Source organism: Apus apus, chromosome 14 (assembly GCF_020740795.1).
Source record: "Apus apus isolate bApuApu2 chromosome 14, bApuApu2.pri.cur, whole genome shotgun sequence".
NCBI classification, from domain to species: Eukaryota; Metazoa; Chordata; class Aves; order Apodiformes; family Apodidae; genus Apus; species Apus apus.
The window spans coordinates 6,045,763-6,062,901 of NC_067295.1; the positions used below are offsets into that span (position 1 = coordinate 6,045,763).

Sequence of the window (17,139 nt, forward strand, 5' to 3'; positions counted from 1 at the left end):
ATGTATTCTCAATCTAGGTTTAGACCATTTCTGCTTTGCTATTTTGTGTACATGAGGTATTCACGTGGTGGGTGGGGAGTATCCATGTTCATATATAATACATTGTGCACATTTTTATTTTAGATTTTTCAGAGCAGTCTGCTGGAGTTGGACATGTTCTATTAAAAAGAAATGGTTTGATTTCTTAGATAGTTTTACAATATATCTGCCAACGTGTGCATAATGTTCACCCAGGAACAATGATTCCAATTTATATTGTGCAACTCCTAGATATAAAAGCCTAGGTTCAACTTCAGGCAAATGCATAATTTTAAGTACATGGTTAGTCCTTTGGCTTCAAGAAGAGTGTGCCCCTGGTTAAAGTGAAGTAGGTGCTTCAGTGCTGTGTGGGAAGGAGTTTAGTGTGTTCTGAGCTCCCTGAATAACGTTCTAGGAAGGGTTCAAATGGGAGTTTATTTTAGCAGTGTGTTTTGTAGGTGTTCTTTAGCAATGTGGCTGCATAATATTGCAGGGTGAAGTGATAGGGTTTTCTCCCCTTCTCTTTGAAGGTCAAAAGCCTTTAAATGCACAACAGAAGAGGAGGAGGTAAGCCATTTTAAATGAAGAGCACCCTCAGAAGGAGAAAGGGAAGGGAGGGCAGGCTGGTGGGTATCTTGTAGGTTGTGTATGAGTGGGTTTAGGTTGTATATTGTCTTTGAGAATTGTGCCATCATGAAAATCTGGCATTGGAGCCGTATAAATGACCCATGCAACCAGGATGTCATTTGTTGAGGCTTCTGGGCAGTAAATTCAAAGGTGATCTTTGGCCAGGAGTTTCCCTGTTAGGATGGCTGGGTTGGTGTTAAAATGAAACACAGCTGGGGACACACACCAAACTTCCAGTGCCACCTTCTCCCTTCTGGGTGTGGTTGCACAGCTGTACTTCACCTCTACCAAAGGGTGCTCCTTCTTCTGGACTGCACGATGTAACTTGGTTGATGATGCTGTTTTCAGCTCTTGGGCTGTTACACTGGGAGTTGTTTGTTTCCCAGGTTGTGGCTTGAGAAGGGAGCCCAGGGAAAATCCTGTGTCCTGTAGGAATCATAGAACTATTCAGGTTGGAAAAGACCCTTGGGATCACCGAGTCCAACCATCATCCCTACTCTACAAAGTTCTCCCCTAAACCATCTCCACCAACACCACATCCAAATGACCCTTAAGCATATGCAGGGATGGTGACAACACCACCTCCCTGGGCAGCCTGTTCCAGCGTCTAACCACTCTTTCTGTGATTATTTTTTTCCTGCTGTCCAGTCTAAACCTCCCCTGTTGCAGCTTGAAGCCATTCCCTCTGGTTCTGTCACTAATGACCTGTGAGAAGAGACCAGCACCAACCTCTCTACAGTGACCTCTCAGGAAAGCAGTGTGCTGGGCACCACAGAATTATAGAATCATTTAGGTTGGAAAAGACCCTTAAGATTATCGAGTCCAGCTGTTAACCTAACACTGCCAAGTCCACCACTAAGCCATGTCCTTAGCAGAGGTGTTCCCAAGTGCATTTCAGCACAGCAGGGAACCCCAGAGGATCTGGGCCATTGATTCCCACTTCCCGAACTGCCTGTGAACACCCTGAGGTGGGACTGACACAAGGATGCCCTCCTGCCCACCCCACACCCAGTTTGTGTCTCACTTGGATGTGTGTATCTCTCTTTTTCTAATGCTTAGACCATTTTTTGTCACCATACTGAACTCCCTGGAGGGGTGTTAGATTACCAGTCTCTAGGCATGAGACATTTTGTTGCAAATAGAGACGTCGGTATCCATTTTCTCATGTTTGTTGGAAGATTTAATTCCATTTTCCAGTCCCAGGGGCAATTTTGCATTCTGATATTTGTTCAATAATTGCATCTAAAAAAAAAAAAAAAAAAAAGGCAAGCTATCTTTGAGTAGTTTTGAGCAACATCCTTTTCCAGGCAGCCTGACAAAACCCTGGTCAGAAATTCAAAGTCTTTCAGAAAATCCTTTGGGGAGAGACTGTCTGGAGCCTGCAGATGCCAAGCAGAAGCTATAGCAGCCCAGCTGACAGGAGAAATGAGTCTCGGGACAGGATGTCAGATGTGCAGGTCAGAGCTGAGATACTTGTCCAGGGAAGCCTGGAGGAGGGTGCAGCAAACCCTTCAGCTGCTGGTGAAGGGTATAAGTAAGGGGCAGTGTGGGATGCAAAGGCAATAGCTGCCCCAAAAGGTTTTGCACAGCCCCCAAAACGGTGGGAAATGTCCATCCCAGGAGATACAGAGCAATGCAGGGTAGCAGAACCAGAACAGGGAAACCAAGAGGCTTTGCAGGTGCAGAAATCCCAATGCTGGGCATTGCAGCCAGCTCCCAAGCCTCACCCCAGAGAGGAGCTGTGGCTGTAGATCCGTGGTCCTGCTTCAGTCCCCACAGCAGATGTCCCCTCTCAGCAACACGCTGTTCTGGTGCAGTCATGGCCTTTCACCCTCGGTAGAAGATTGCAATGGAAGTTCCCACGAGGGAGTTTTTGGAGAGTTTCTTGCTCTCCCAGGGAGCCGCAGAGCACAAGCCCCTGTGCTATTCACAGCCTTCAGCTCCTCTGCCCCCAGCTGGTTTTTCAGACTCTGATGGTTTCATTCCTCCAAAAGAGCCATTGTTAATGAGTGTATTAGCACCATTGATTTTAGTGTGAGGAGTCAGTCTGAGTTCAGATAGTGCAGGGAGATTAGTAAAACAGTGATTAAATGCTTCGGTGATCCACTATCGATTCTTGGACATACCCTTTTATACATTTGAGCTCTTAATTCAGCTAAATAATTTGTTTCTCCCAGCCAGACTTTATGTTGCAAAACATTATTTACACCCCAACAATCCTGATTAACACTGTGCTCCACATCCCTTCTGCTGGTGATACGTTTGTAGCACAACCGCACAGAATAATAGCAGTCTTAAGACCCTCACATTATCGTATTTCAGGTTGAGTTTATCCCTTCTGATAAAAGAATTGCCTAAATTACTGTCAGTCTCCTGCTAATTATTCCTTTTGGTGGAGTTTAATGGGGCACAGAAGCTGAGTTCCCTTAGAAATGGTGGATGGCAGTAACTGCTGTTGGAGTCCAGGTCTGGATTTCAGGGCAATTGCAAGGTTTGATAATTTTAAAAAATATTTTCATCAGTTTTAAAAAGCTTGAACATTTTCCCCCTCTGTTGATAGGCAGCAGCTACAGCAACTTTTCTCAAAAATCCTGCTGAAAGTTAATTCATCTGGGTGCTTTTGATTCTTCTCAATCAAATGGATTTCTTTTAACCAAGGGAAGCATGGAGGAAGCTAAAGGGAGCAGCATTTGCATGGCTGGAGCATTGTAATAGTATAAACTGGACAAGGTGAAGCTGCTCTAATGCATGTCAGGCCACAGATGAGAGAATGGGATGTGCATGTGGCCCAGAGAGGGCAAAGAGGGGTTGTTGTTTGCTGCTTGAATTTGGTTTTGGCTGCTGGCAGTGCCTGGAGGAACTGGTGCCCGGGGCAAGCTGAAGCCCAGCCTGGGAGGGGTTGTGGACAGGGATAACACAGCTTTGGGGCTTTGCTTCAACATTAGCAAATTAAATGGGAGAGCTCATAACACCAGGTGTTTAATCACTTAATGCTTGTCAGGAAAAATGGCTTAACTTCACTGTGAGGAGCATGAAAGCACCTGTCCCTGGGATGGACATGGCTGGTGCAGTCAGAGGGGGCTGGGGGGTTCCTCCAGCAACAGGCACAGATGCCAGGATGTGCAAAAGCAGTTGCCACCCTGTCCATGAAAGCATTGCTTGAGGTAGTTCACAATGATTTATAGGTTCTTAGACCAGGGTGTAGGTGCTTTGCAGTGAGGCACAGGATAAACTGGGCTCAAGCATCAGCTTCAGCAAGTGCAGCTTTCTGCAATGTTGCTGCCAATGCTGCCTTGCTGTGCTTCTATAAACAGGCCAGTAAATCCTATTGCTGGTAATTTATCAGATGATGGAGGAGCAGTCAGGAAGAGGAGAAGACTCACAGTAGGGTACAGCTGATGAAAGGTGCTGCCACCACCCCTGCACCCCAGTACCATTCCCTTGCAGTAGGACTGGGACACAAGGATTTTCCCTCACTCATGGCAGAGGATGTTGCACATCTTTCATGGTGGGACATTTGGTTCCCAAAGGCATTCAGGATGGGAAAGCATCATTTGCAAGGCAGAAGGATGATAAATGCCAACAAGCATCACTGCTTTCATTCTTTAGTCACGGGAGGCTGGAGCTCCATGGCTCCATGGCTGATGGAAATTGACAAAGGTCCCATAAAAGTGGTGGAGGAATTCAAATCTACATCAGCTAAAGATCTGAACCTTATCCTTTGGAGTGGAATTTGGAGGAGACCCTGATTGATTGGTGGTTGTCTAGCTGGGTGGGCTGACTTGTTGGACTGCAGAGTGAGATCATACAGTGTTACTGCAAGCTGAGAGCTTCCCCTGGAGCAACAGAGAGTGTTAGAAAATATAGGCAAACTTTTGGGAATATTAGCAAAGTCAAAGAGGATTGGGGCTTTATATTGGTTTATATTCCTGTTTTGATAGCACCAACTACATCTTATCATCATTCTTCAGGTCAGAGAAGGGGGAACTCAAGGTTTACCCGGGTAACTACAAAGGGTGGCATTTGTCTGGATGTGCCTGTTTGCTTGTACCATCTTCTGTCAAACACCATGAAGATTACTTGGCTTATGTGTTATTTTGTATTTTTCTGCAAATGTGATGGCAAAATAAATTATGAGGAATGAAAGAATACCCTCAAACTGCAAAATCTGTTAATATGCACTTTCCATTCCATGTGGCTCTTGCATAATTTGGGCAGCAGTCTGAATTAATTTTCCCTTGCGCTTGCACAGTTGGAAGGAGTTCTGACTGCAAAGGACTAGAGAAAATGCAGGAGACATGAATATACTCCTTCTGAGCATGAGGAAGAATCCCTTCTTCATTGAGTCTGACCTGCAGTGATGTAATGCAGTTTATTTTGGGCCTGATCAGACAAAGCGGTGAGCAGTGCTGCAGTTAAAGACCAATTATTTTAACTGACAGACCTCATCCTCTGCTGTCTCTTCCCCCATTTCAGCTGGCTAGTGGGGAGCTACAAGTGTCAGAGTTTTTTTTACAACCTCAGAAGCCAAGCTCCTCTCTCCTGCTGTGCCTACTGCTGAATTGCAGGGCTGAGCAGCACCCGGAGAACAAACCGGCACTAACGGGCAGCCTGAAAGGGCACAGGTTTTATTGCACATCAGACAGCCCGTAGCACCCGGGGGGGTGGTAGTCTGCCAGGCAGCCAGAGCAAAGAAATAAAGCTTGAGGGCTCCTGCTGTCATCTGCTGAGACCTTTATGCATGTGGCCTTTAAGGAGATGCTCTTTGCAGAACAGAGTGTGGAGCCCTTTGCTTCACAAGCACCCGACGGTGGACGTGGCACGGGGGGAAAGGAGGAGCAATTGCGTGATGTTGGTGGGGTGATGGGTGGCTGGGGACAGGCTGGTGTCTTCTGACTTGTGGGTGTTTGCAAAAAGAGAGGATGAGAGTGCAGAGGGAAGGAAGGAAGGAGTTGGGAGACCTCAGGACTGCAGCAAGGGAGAGGTGATCGGGAATTTCCCCGTGAAAATGCTTTTTTGTCCCTTTTTCATCAGAAATTTTTGCAGGAAATGGCCAACCTCTGTGAATTTACAACTCCAAAATGCAATTAGACAATTAACAAAGTTATTCACCTGCTTTTCATTTGTGGGCGAGGAAAAAAGTGCATAGATAATTTTGGAAGGTCAAATGACTGATACAAGAAGTGTCCGGTGTAATGGTTTTGTTATGAATCATGGTATGTTGAGAGTTTCTGAGAGGTTGTTTTATTTCTTTTATACTCTTTAATCTCTCAGAAAAACACTCCTTCTGGCCAGTAGCACTCCCTCCTCCCAGTTATTAGCAGAGCAGAGCCTGAGGGTCTGGGGAGGAGAGAAGGCTGTGTCCTAGGAGATGGGCATGGACACAGGGTTCACCTGTGCTACAGCCTGCTCTGATGGTAGGTGGGGCTGAGGACACCTTGTGCCCGTCAGTCAGGACCAGAGGAAGTGAGATCTGACTCCAAGCCTGTGATGTTGGGAGGGTTGGTCTTGGGAATGACAGGAAGCACATCTCCCGTTGCTGACCTTGGGGATGATCCTCTCTGCCTTAGGAAAGCTAGGACTTTCACCCCCTGCAGTTGGTGTTACAGCTGTTCGGGGCAGCCTAAAAGAGCCTGTGGAGCAATCACCAGTTAAATGCTGTGCCTCGGGGCTGGCAGAGCCTGCTGTGTGGCTGGTGTGGGATTGTGTCCCCTGACCCTGCAAGAGGAGGGGGGTCCTTGCTGGGATCTGCAGGCTCAGGGGAACAGGGCATTTTCTGTGCAGTCAGCAAGATTGTTATGCTGCAAACTGTTGGGGATAAAGGAGTGGAAGAGAGTGTGCTGCTCACAGGAGAGGCGTTTTCTCCAGCGTCCTTCCACATACCCACACTTGTCTGTGCCAATAAATCACTGTCCTGCAATAGAGTCTTCTTCTTGGGCTTGGCTGCAGCTCCCTCGAGGGAGGGATGGCTGAAGCAAAACAGAAATTGATGCTGGTGAAAAGAATTAAAGAAAGAGACATCTGCTAAGTCTCAGCTCAGGGCCCTGTAGTGGCATCAAGGTCCTGGTGTCAGGTTGTTCCCGGATTTGGGCTTTTGTGAGAGGTGGAGGAGAGGCAAGGGTAGGGTTTTTTCCCCTGCCCTAACTCTGCCTTGTCTGGTGGGAATCTGCCTTGCGCCATTGCCACTTGTGCTGGTTTATTCTGTTTGAAAGCCTTGAGGCAAGAGGCTGCTCCCTCCTGTTGGACCTGCTCCATGGTCAGAGCACCTCGCTGTGGGTGGTGAGGTGTCCTTCTCCTGGGAGCCCCGGCAGTGTCTGATGGAACGGTGCTGCAGGACTGACTCAGTCCAGGTGACAAAGCTGCTGTGAGAAACCATCTCCTTGCAAGCAGGGAGAAGTGCCAGAGGTGCTTGCTGTAGCATCCTTTTAGTGCTGATGAGACAAGCCCGTTATGTAAGACAGTCGAATCAAACCCCTATTCTTCCAAAGGTGTTATCAGCTGAATCCAGAGCTGCTTTTAGCAGTGAGGGTGGCTTGAGCCAGCTAACGTGTGTGGTCAGGACAGCAGCCAGCTGCCATCTCAGCTTCTCTCATGCAGACCAGCATGAAGATTATTTCATTGTCTTTTGTTCCCCAAATGCAACCCACATCCTTGGCTGATGTTCCTGTTTATATTTCCACCAACTCCAGGGAAGTTCTCCTGGCTTTTCCCAGGTGAAGATCTGTGGGTGGTTGATGTGATGCTGTGCTAAGCACTGTAGAAATGCAGAGCAGGATGGCAGCACAGTTGAGTGTAAGAGCAGGCAGAAAAAAAGAGGCAGCACCCTGCTACAGGGATGGTTCTGCAAAAAGCAGGATGAGGCTGACTTTTAAGAGTGTAAATTACCCCATTGCTTTATAAGTAAGAAGGAGTGGAGTGTTTAGCAGATATGGGGAGCTGCATCTGACTGAAATTGTCCAAGATGCTGAAATGCCGGAGCAGGAGATGGATGGATGATGTTCATATTAGGTTTGGTTCCTTAGGAAACCAAGCTCACAAGAGCAGTGAGAGAAACCACGTGGTAAAGCCACAATTTCTAGGCTTAGAGAAAATTTCTGTCAGCAGGAACTCACCAGGCTTTGCCCAGCTGCTGGTGCATGCTGCAAGAGAGCATGGTGGTGCAGAGCAAGGTCCCCTGCCCAGCTCAACCCTGGGCAGTGGTGGTGTGTGAGGCAGAGGGAGTCCCAGTGTGTGCAGGAGCATCCCACCACCTTTGGGGCTTTGGCTGGTTTGGGTTTGGTGTGTGTCTGAAATAACCTGCCACCATTTCCACGCTGTGCCTGGACACTGGCACGGTTGCCTCTGTGAGGGCAGCTAAGTCTGGCTGTGGGGCAATGTGCTGCCTCTTTTATATGACCTAACAAGGGATAGAAATACTTTAGCATGATCTATTTTTTTTTTCCCCGTCTCCCAGTCTCCTACATGCTTACAACATCTCCTCGTGGTAAAAATAGCCTTTGGTGTCAACGTGAGGCTGAGCGGAGCTGCCGTGACTCTGCCTGTCCCTCGAGGGGCTGCAGGACAAACCCGAGGGCAGCTCCCACGAGGGCTCCATCCAAGGGCAGATCTGCTGACTAACGGGACTGGCTTTGCAATGGCATCCTGGGGTGGTTTGTGACTGGGCCATGAGCACTTTGATAAGAAAAATCAGTTTCTAATCTCTCCTCCCTGATCGGTGTTTTCAGCAGCAGAGAAATCCTGGTGATGGTTTGTACTAATGTACCCAAAGTCTTCCCCCCAAAACCTAGTGATGACCATGGAGGCATTTCTGGTGACAGCACTGAGATTAGAAATCATTATAAACATTAAGTTACATTAGACTCTGAATACCAGGATAAAAGTTTCAGAGCCACATAATGCTGCAAAAGTATAAGTTGCCTTTAAAGCGCAGCCTGCATTATGTGTCTGTGCAGTGAATAGTGCCACACAGATAAAGAGTTTATTTTCCTCTCATTCTGTTTGCATTTGCTGGCAGGTTTCCCATAATGCCAGTGACTTGCCTCTTGATTTACACCAAATATAGAAATTTAGAAAAAGCCTAATTATAACTGACTCTTCTGACGTTTTTTGGAGTTTAACTTCTGAGAACACTGGCCACGTCTGTAATCTTGATCCAAAGATCTGAGTTTCCAAGGAGTTTCTGTGAGTGTAAATCTCTATTTAACCTCTATGCACATGTGGCTGAGGGGCAAGAGAGCTGTCAAAAGCAGCAGGCCTTGATCTCTGTCAGTAGAGAGAAATTTTCAATACAAAGAAATCAGTTAATTTATTTCTACTTTTTAGCCTCAAAGAGGAGTTACAGCTTTGCTCCGACTGCTTTTAATGTCACTGTTATCTGATGCTAGTTGTAAAATGGGTTAAATCCTCTTCTGATGCTTGAAAGGCTTAAGGATTAGAGCTGGGCTTTGAGAGAAGCTCCAGCATTTTCTGCTGCTGTCCCTCTTTGATGGGAAGTGCTTGTTTTTGTGATGCAGGGCTGCAGTGTGACTCAGGGAGATGCGGCTGGTGTGAGATCTGTGGAGCATCCCTGGCTATGAGGTGCTTTTTGGTACCACCATCTTAACTCCTCTCTGCCACCCCTGTAAGCAGACCCCTCATAGATGGAAATGATAAAAAAAATAACAGTAGTGCAGGTAAAAAGCAGCAACAGTCAGGGTAGCTTGGTGTTTTGTTGTAAATTCATGTAGACTTTTGCAAAGCAGAGATTTGGACATGAACGAGGAGATGTTTTGTGGTAGGAAGTCATGACACCAGTTCCCTGCAGTGTGTGCTGGTGTGTGTGCTAGGATTGCATCACTGGTGCCTTCTGCTAAAACACTGTTTCCAGTCAATTCCCAGCAGCCTGTTCCGGTATTAGCTGAACCAAAGCATCAGGTTTGACTCTTACTGGATTTCAGCAAAATTGTGTTAGAAATCTCTGTGCTTGATCCTGACCTTGTCTGTAAGACCTTGGCTGATCAGTCCCAAAGTCTGGCTGTGTTTTCACTCTCCTCAGATGAAACCATGAGCCCTTGCAATTTGTGCGGCACACAGGGGGATCTGGAGATGAGGACTGGCCTCAGAAGGTAGCTGGGCTTGTGTCTGAAGGAGGATCCCAGGGCACAAGGGATGCTGCACCTCTTAAGCATGGACCTCTGCCCCATCTCAATATCCCAGAGTATAAAATGATTTGGCACTGCAGCCTGTGGCACGCGGGGACCACACCAGGGAATTTGGCTTCTTGCATGAGTTTTACAGCCATGAGCTTGGTGCTGTGCAAGCTCTAGTGATGCATCTCTCATGGTTGTTGGAACAGCAGGGAGAGTGGCAGAGAAGGATGCAGGGGGGCAGGACAAGTAGAAGCAAGGCTCTAGCCCTCTCCAGCAAGGGTGCTCACCTCCTCGCTGTTGGCATTTCAGGGGAGCGTAAGAGCATTTTTGCATTCCAAAGGTGCACAGGAGCATTATGCACTGATTGCATCCAGTGCTCTGGGTGCTGTACAGAGGCACTGAAAAAGTAATCCTGGTTGGGAGAGGTTGTAATCAAGGAGCAGTTGCCAGAGGTGGGTATGGGAGTGTCCAGATGGAAACTGCAGACCCTGCAGTTCCCCCAACCCAGTATCAAGGTTACTGGAGGCTGATGTGCTGTTGTCAGCAGGGGTTTAAATCATGAGCATCCCTCCAGCTAGCAACCTTGCTGGGCACAGAAACCTCCTTCTCATGCAGCTGGAGCCACAGAGAGGGCTTCTGTTCTCCAGGCACTGACATCAGCCTTGTTGGGACGTGAGCCTCGCTGGGAGCCAGGCTCAGCGGGCGCTGCCTCCTGCTCCCCTGGGCGGGCAGGAAAGAGCTGCTAGACATCTTGCTGAGCATGGGGACAGTGCCTTTTCTGCACATGTGCTCCTGAGTTGAACATTGCTCAGCGGGTCTGAGCCCCCGTGGCTCTGTCCTCACCCACACTAGGCTTGGCACGTGTTGGATACAGTGTTTGCAGCCTGGGAGCAGGGCAGAGTACGATGCCCCATCAGGGGTGCAAGGTCAGGCATCTGCACCCATGTGCTGGTGCTTGAGCCATGGGTTTTGGGTCTGGAAAAGAGGGACTAAGGGCTAAGGTTCTTCCTCCCCCTCATTTTTTGTTGAAACTGAAAAACTATGGAAAAAAATTGAAATGGAGGAAGGAGAAAACTCTACAGAAAAGTGTGTCCAGCTGAAGCAGACGGGACACCATTTGCTGATGCTCAGTCTCCTTTTTACATCTTCCCAGTATGATCCTGCATTTGACTTTACAAAACTGTCAGGATTTGCTCCAAGAAACCATTCCCCATTCTCTCCTTAGAGGTGTGAGAGAAATGTAGTCATTGCTTTAAAACAAACAACTGCTTCTTCCTCAGTGTGCCCTGACACTGCTCCCACGGGACGCAGATGGGGGTGATGCTGCACAGGTTCACCCCTCCTGCTCTTTGCAGCTTGGCTTGGAGCAGGGTAAAAACTCAGATAACAGCCTGTCTCCAGGGTGAATAAATTGAGCCAAATTGCCTTGGAAGGAAAGGGATCCTTTTGAAAAAAACCCACTCAAGAAACAGCAGCAGGTATAATCCCCAGCTGGATTGATGGCATCTGCTGCAGCATCAGCCGTGAGCCCAGGCAAGGCTGGGGCGAGCAGGTCCTCCTGGGGTGCTGCTGAGGGGTCCCACTCAGCCCTCATTCCCTCGAGCACCTTTACAGTACAAATGGATTAAACATCCAACACAGACCTTGCTGCAGTAAGGACAAGGTGCATCAAAGAGCAGTTTAATGAACTAAATGAGGGAGGAGGATGCAAGGGGAGGTCGCATTTTATCTTCTGTTATTTTTCCTCCTGCAAGGGGAGCAGGGCTGTGACAGGGACCCACATATGGCATTGTTCCTGTGCCAGGATGTGCTGAGTTTCAGCAGGGCAAGCATCATATGACCAGGACCCAGAGCAGCTTTTCAGTGCCTTCCAGTAGCCTTTGGAAGTGCTGATTCAGACTCGGTGCAGCCCCTCCGAAGGAGTAAAGCCACCTCCTGAGGCTCCCCTAAAATCACAGGAAGATCCTGTGCCGTTTCCCAACCTTGCTGAGGAGACACTGCAGAAAGTCACCATCAGAAGACAAAGGAAAAGGCTCCAAATGCCCAAGCTTTTCTTTTAGGTACACTTTTATTTTTTTTCTCCCTTTCTGGGGTGTGGCGAGAGGCCAGCAATTCTGTTACACTCTCCAGGAAATTTGTGAACGTTGCAATAGCCCAGTGATGGGCTGGAGAGAAATCAATATTCCTCTTGCAGATAGCTGCTGTAGGAAGAAAAACACCTAGCAGAGAGAAATACACTGATGTCTTCAGCTCTGCTAAAGCAGAAGAGCCTTTAGGCAGCCAAAAATGATGGGCAAGGACCTGTGGGTCCGAGCTGGAATGGTGGAGGAGCAATCAGCCAAGCAAGGTGTTAGCAGCTGGCTCTGGGAAGGGGGTAACACCACTGTGAGCTAGAGCTGGATGTTCACAGCTAGTTTAGGATCCAGCTGTAATTTTAACAGCTGGTTCTGTCAAGCTGCCTTCAGCATAGCTCTGATCCAAGCTTCTATAATTAGCCAAGGAGCAGTGGCTCTCGTGTGAAACATAAAGTGGCAGCACTGCTTGTTGCAGGGGGAGCAGAGTGACATGGGAGTGAGCCCTGCTGAAAGGGGCATGTGCTGCCCATGCAACTTTAAATAGCTGGGGGTTGATCTTTTTTTTTTTTTTTTTGTCTCCATCGAAGCAGTTTGTGCAAAATGTTTGGTTAGGTGTTTTTTTCCCCCCTCAAAATAGCACACCTAAGTTTCATTTTGTATCATCCGTAACAGAAATATTTACATTTCTCAACTCAAATCAAAAGCATTTCAGTTGTGGTCCAGTCGTATTTGCTGAACTCGTACAGTTTCTCACAGGTAAGGTAGTCTGAGACCCTCCTGCCCCTGGATTCCTTTGGTGGCTGAGTGCACTGCCTGTGTTTTGGGATTTGCTCTGGATGCTCCCTGGAGGTGCCCTGAGCTGTTGTGCTCCCTGGGAGAGTCAGTCCACCCGGTGAGTAAAGGCTGTAAGATCAGCAAGTGTGTGAAATGCCCCAATTGTAATTAGCATAGTCACTCCTGTCCTTGAGCTTTCCCTATTTGAGGTCAACTAACTTGAAATACTGTAGTTTGATATTGCTCAGGCTGCCTGTTCTGTAACCTTGGGTTTTTACAATCAATAAATAGATCTATACTAATTGGAGAGAGTTAAAGAGAAGTATCAGGCTGGTCCTCCATGTTTTTGATAAGACACATTTAGATAAAGACTAAGGGAACCATCCTTTTCTGTTTCTGGTGGTTTATGAAGGTAGTTCTTGGGTGTCCCAGTGTTTCTTGGTGGTTTTATACTGTGCACGTTTGTGCTCCCTGTGTGGTGACACAGGATCAAAAGACTGGTGTATCTTTCTTCTGCTAATGAGAAAAGAGAGACTAGGAAGCAATATGAAAATGAAGTACACGGAAAAGGCTGATTTCATGGCAACTTGTCCTAACTTAATTACATTTCTATTAAAGAAAAATCCTTTTTACGTTGGAGACCTGTGCAGGGCCAGGCAGTTTCTGTCTCTCCCCAGATAAAGAACATTTTTCCAGAGTGAGCTCATGTCTTTTTCTGGAATTTGCCAAAGATGTCGTTGAGTCTTAGATCGACCTTAACTGAGAAGCATGAGCAGTGGCTGATGTTTCCTTCTGATGGACACCAGCCCATCTCCATTTGAGTTTCTCCCCTGTTGTGAGCTCGCCTGAGCTTTTCACCTTGAAATCTCTGATGCAGCAGTGGACATGTCCACACCCCACCTCTTGGATGCCCACAGTGAAATTGGGCTGGGAGGTGCCTTCCCACCTGGCTAGATAGGACTGGTTTTAAAAACATGGCTGCTGTGGAGGTGCAGACACAGCAGCTCCCTTAATGAGTGAGGTCCATTTTCATAACCAGGGAAGCAGTTACATGGCATGTCAGTAACAGTTTATCCCCCAAATACCTAAAACACAAGGAGGCTGCTCAGCTGAGAATGAACTTCAAACTTCCGTACATTGCAGAGGCTGGAAGAAGAAATGTTAGCATAGCAAAGTCAGTGGGAGTTTTGGTCAATGATTTATTCAGACCAGAGTTTAGCCTTGATTTATATTTTTACAGGAGTCCCCAAAATGGGGTCATGTTGCTCCAGAGGACGGGGAGTGATATTTTTAGAAAAACCAAGGTGTGCAAATGTCCTTGTGCAACCTGGAGGTTGTGGCTCTGCTGCTGGATGCCCATGCCTGGATACTGCAGCTGCCAGAACATCCTAAGTGAGCTCATTTCTGGGACAGCTGTAAAACCAGCAGTCAGGGAAGGAACGAGTCCTAAATTAAAAAATTCTCCATTCCTGTTGTAAAGCACTAGCTGTGACTGTAAATGTGTGGAGCACCCAATAATAGACGATCAGGAGCTGTTAGCACCACAGCAGATGTGCTCGAAGCCATTTGGATTTCTCTTCAAAGCAAACAAAGAGGGACTATGTGTGTGTGAGGATGGGTGTCTGTGGTTTACAGCTGTGCAGCAGTGCTGCCTACGTGTGGGGCATGATTTATGTTGGGATGCCCTGGAGAGAGGGTCCTAAACCCATATGAAGTCAGTGGTGAACTTCTCTGCTGGCTTCTGTAAAGCTCTACTGGGCAAATAAATTAATCTCATCCTTGCTTGCAATGATCCATGTGAGCAGCTGCCCAGGCTGAGATTTTATTTACTGGTATGGGTAAGAAACCCATCTAAAACTATGCAGAGCTTGGAGGATATTTCAGCCTGATCCCATTGTTGTGGCTGAGGCTCTGAAGGATGCCTATATGAAATCCAGGCCTTCAGGTAGCTCCTGGTGCTTTGGGGTTGTTTTGAGGTGAAGCCCCAGCAGCCTGCAGGGTGGCATAGCCCATCTGCAGTGTGTGTTGAGGGTGGGAAGTCTTTTGGTGTCCCACCTCTTTGCTTTCTGTATAAAAATCTTCGTGGTTGCATGCGAGGCTGTAGGTGGGTTCTCCCTCACCTGCAGTGGTCCAGGCAGGACCAGCTCAGCATATGAGCAGGGAGAGATGGATGTATGAGGGTGGCAGCAGTTCCTCCAGGTGCCAAGCAAGAACTCTGCAGTACATCTTCCCCTGCAGCTTATGTAGTGTAACTTGCAGTGGCTGCAGAAGGAAATTTTTGGGCTGTGTTACTTGCCCAAGGAGGATCCTGGTCTCTGGTTTGGGACTGGTTTTGCTCTCAAACTTCAGCTTCTGGCAGCACACTGCTGTACAGATATTATTCTACCTTAGAACTGCACACCAGTCCTTAAATGTTTTCTTGCCCTGCTTTCCAGCTGTACCAGTGTGAGTGTCTTCAGTGCTGGGAAATGGGTTGGGCATCGCCCTGGGAACCTCTCAGCTTTCATCTGCCTCTTTATAATAAAAGGCTGGCTTCAAAAGATGAGAACCTGAAGGTTATTTACCTGTAACTGGGTATTTTTTTCTCTGAGCAGCCAGCAGCTCCCAGACGGGCATGTGGGGATGCAAGAGGAAGCATTTGATTTCCAAGTAAAATTAGATTCCACATTCAATTCTCAGTAATGTAAGCACAAGATTTCCAGTAAAGACATTTTCTATAGCAAGTTTCAGCATCTCCCAGCAGATAGAATGGAGTTGCTCTGCAGCAGCCACCTATTGTCTTATCTTAAATAAGTGAACATTTGCTCAAATAATTGGATCACCATGGAAGTTGTACTGTATTGATGGTCAATTATAAGATACACTGATAGAAGGGAGGATGTAGCTGTGTTCTCTACCGTGCTCACCAAACCTGATATGCCCTCAGCAAACAGGTGAAGACTTGGGAACTGTACATTCTGGTATTTCCTCCTGATATTCCTTCCCATGCAGTGTTTTCATGGGAGCTGAGTGCTCACTGGGAGATTAAGAATCACTCTTTTATCAGGAATTATTTTCTCTGGCAAGTGTCCCTTGCTCCCTTACCTTGCAGTTGCTTGCCCAGGGGTTGTCACCTTGATTTCCATCTTCCATCCTGCTGCCAGCTTCCCTGTGCTCCACTGAGGCACCTCCTGTATCTCCTTTCTGCTGTTGGCACAAGGGGCAACGTGATCCCATCTGAGATACTTTCTGGGAGTATGAATGACTGTGCTAATGTCTTTGTCACCTGAGAGCTGCTCCGAAGGGAATCATAACATGTGATTACAGAAACCAGTTAAAAACAGATTAGGAAGCTGGATTAGGTACATGATCTCTTATTATGGCTCCTTTTAGCTGACAATCTAGTGAAAGAAGGGGGGCTCTGGATTAGAAGGGGAAACATCAGACCTGATGGGAGTGTTTTCTGGCTGTTAGGCTTAGTGGTGTCATGTACAATTTTAATCAGATTTAAATAGTGTCAAACATCACAGGCTTAATGGATTTTGGCTTTATTATTGAGGCTTTGCTTAGAAGCAATTTGGATTTTCAGCTGTGAGCCAAAGATCCAAGTGTATTCACGGTGACATTAAAAGGGACTGGAAACCCAGGGACCATCCTTGCATTTAAATACCACATGGCTATATGTGGGGACAGACCTTGTCTTCTTTCCATCAACCTCAGGACCTTGATGTGCTGTGAAGTTTGGCTCCATGTTTTTTCCACAGAGATTATGTCTTTGGCTCCGTTTCATGTATTGATCCCAGCATCTGGGTAGGTGAACCAATCACTTTTTTCATTTCAAAGGCTTTGTGTCTCAAGATGAAGCAAGATGAGAGCAGTTTTTTGCAGTGATCTGGAGAGTTTGTTTTCCATGCTTAGCTTCAACCTTGAAATTCTCCTACGTATGATCTAAAATGGTCTCTGTCCTCCATTTTAGGGGGCATGGGTTGCTCTCCTTCCCATGGTGAGGCTTTGTGTTGGCTGTGCCAGTTTTGGATGAATTGGCTAGAGGGAAGATAGTCATTGAGGATGCTGCCACCCATGTTTCTGCAGAGCCATGGTACTGCCTCCAAATCCAATCTCTTTGGGTTACTTTTTTACATTGTGGGAGAAGTTGCCTTGCAAGGCATCAGTACTGAAGATGGTTTTGTAAAATATGTTTGACTTTGCTCAGAGAACTGGTAATGGGAGACAACCTTGTACGTCCAGCACTCTGGGATTGACTGTCTAGAGCTGTCGGGGACACAAATTACCATTTCGTGCCAGTTGGTCATTGAGGTCTGTTTGACTGGTTGGTGCCCCTAGTCCTGCAAGAGCCAGAAGAGGGGAAAAGGGGAACATCGATGCTTTTCAAGTTCCCCTTAGGGGACCTGTGGCTTGTTCCTTTTATCAGTGAAGGGAAATGTATGTGTTCCTGCACCTGGTGTGTTTTCTGTGCCACATAAAACCACCGACCTAAGGTCTCAGGTACTGGAACCTTAGAAGGCCAAGGAGATGTC

General features: G+C 47.2%; 1 protein-coding gene across 7 annotated transcripts in view; it reads left to right on the plus strand.

The window, feature by feature from the left end:
- ADAP1 (ArfGAP with dual PH domains 1) overlaps positions 1-17,139 on the plus strand; it is a 65,257-nt gene that overhangs the window by 31,144 nt on the left and 16,974 nt on the right. The gene's annotated exons all lie outside the window — the stretch shown is intronic.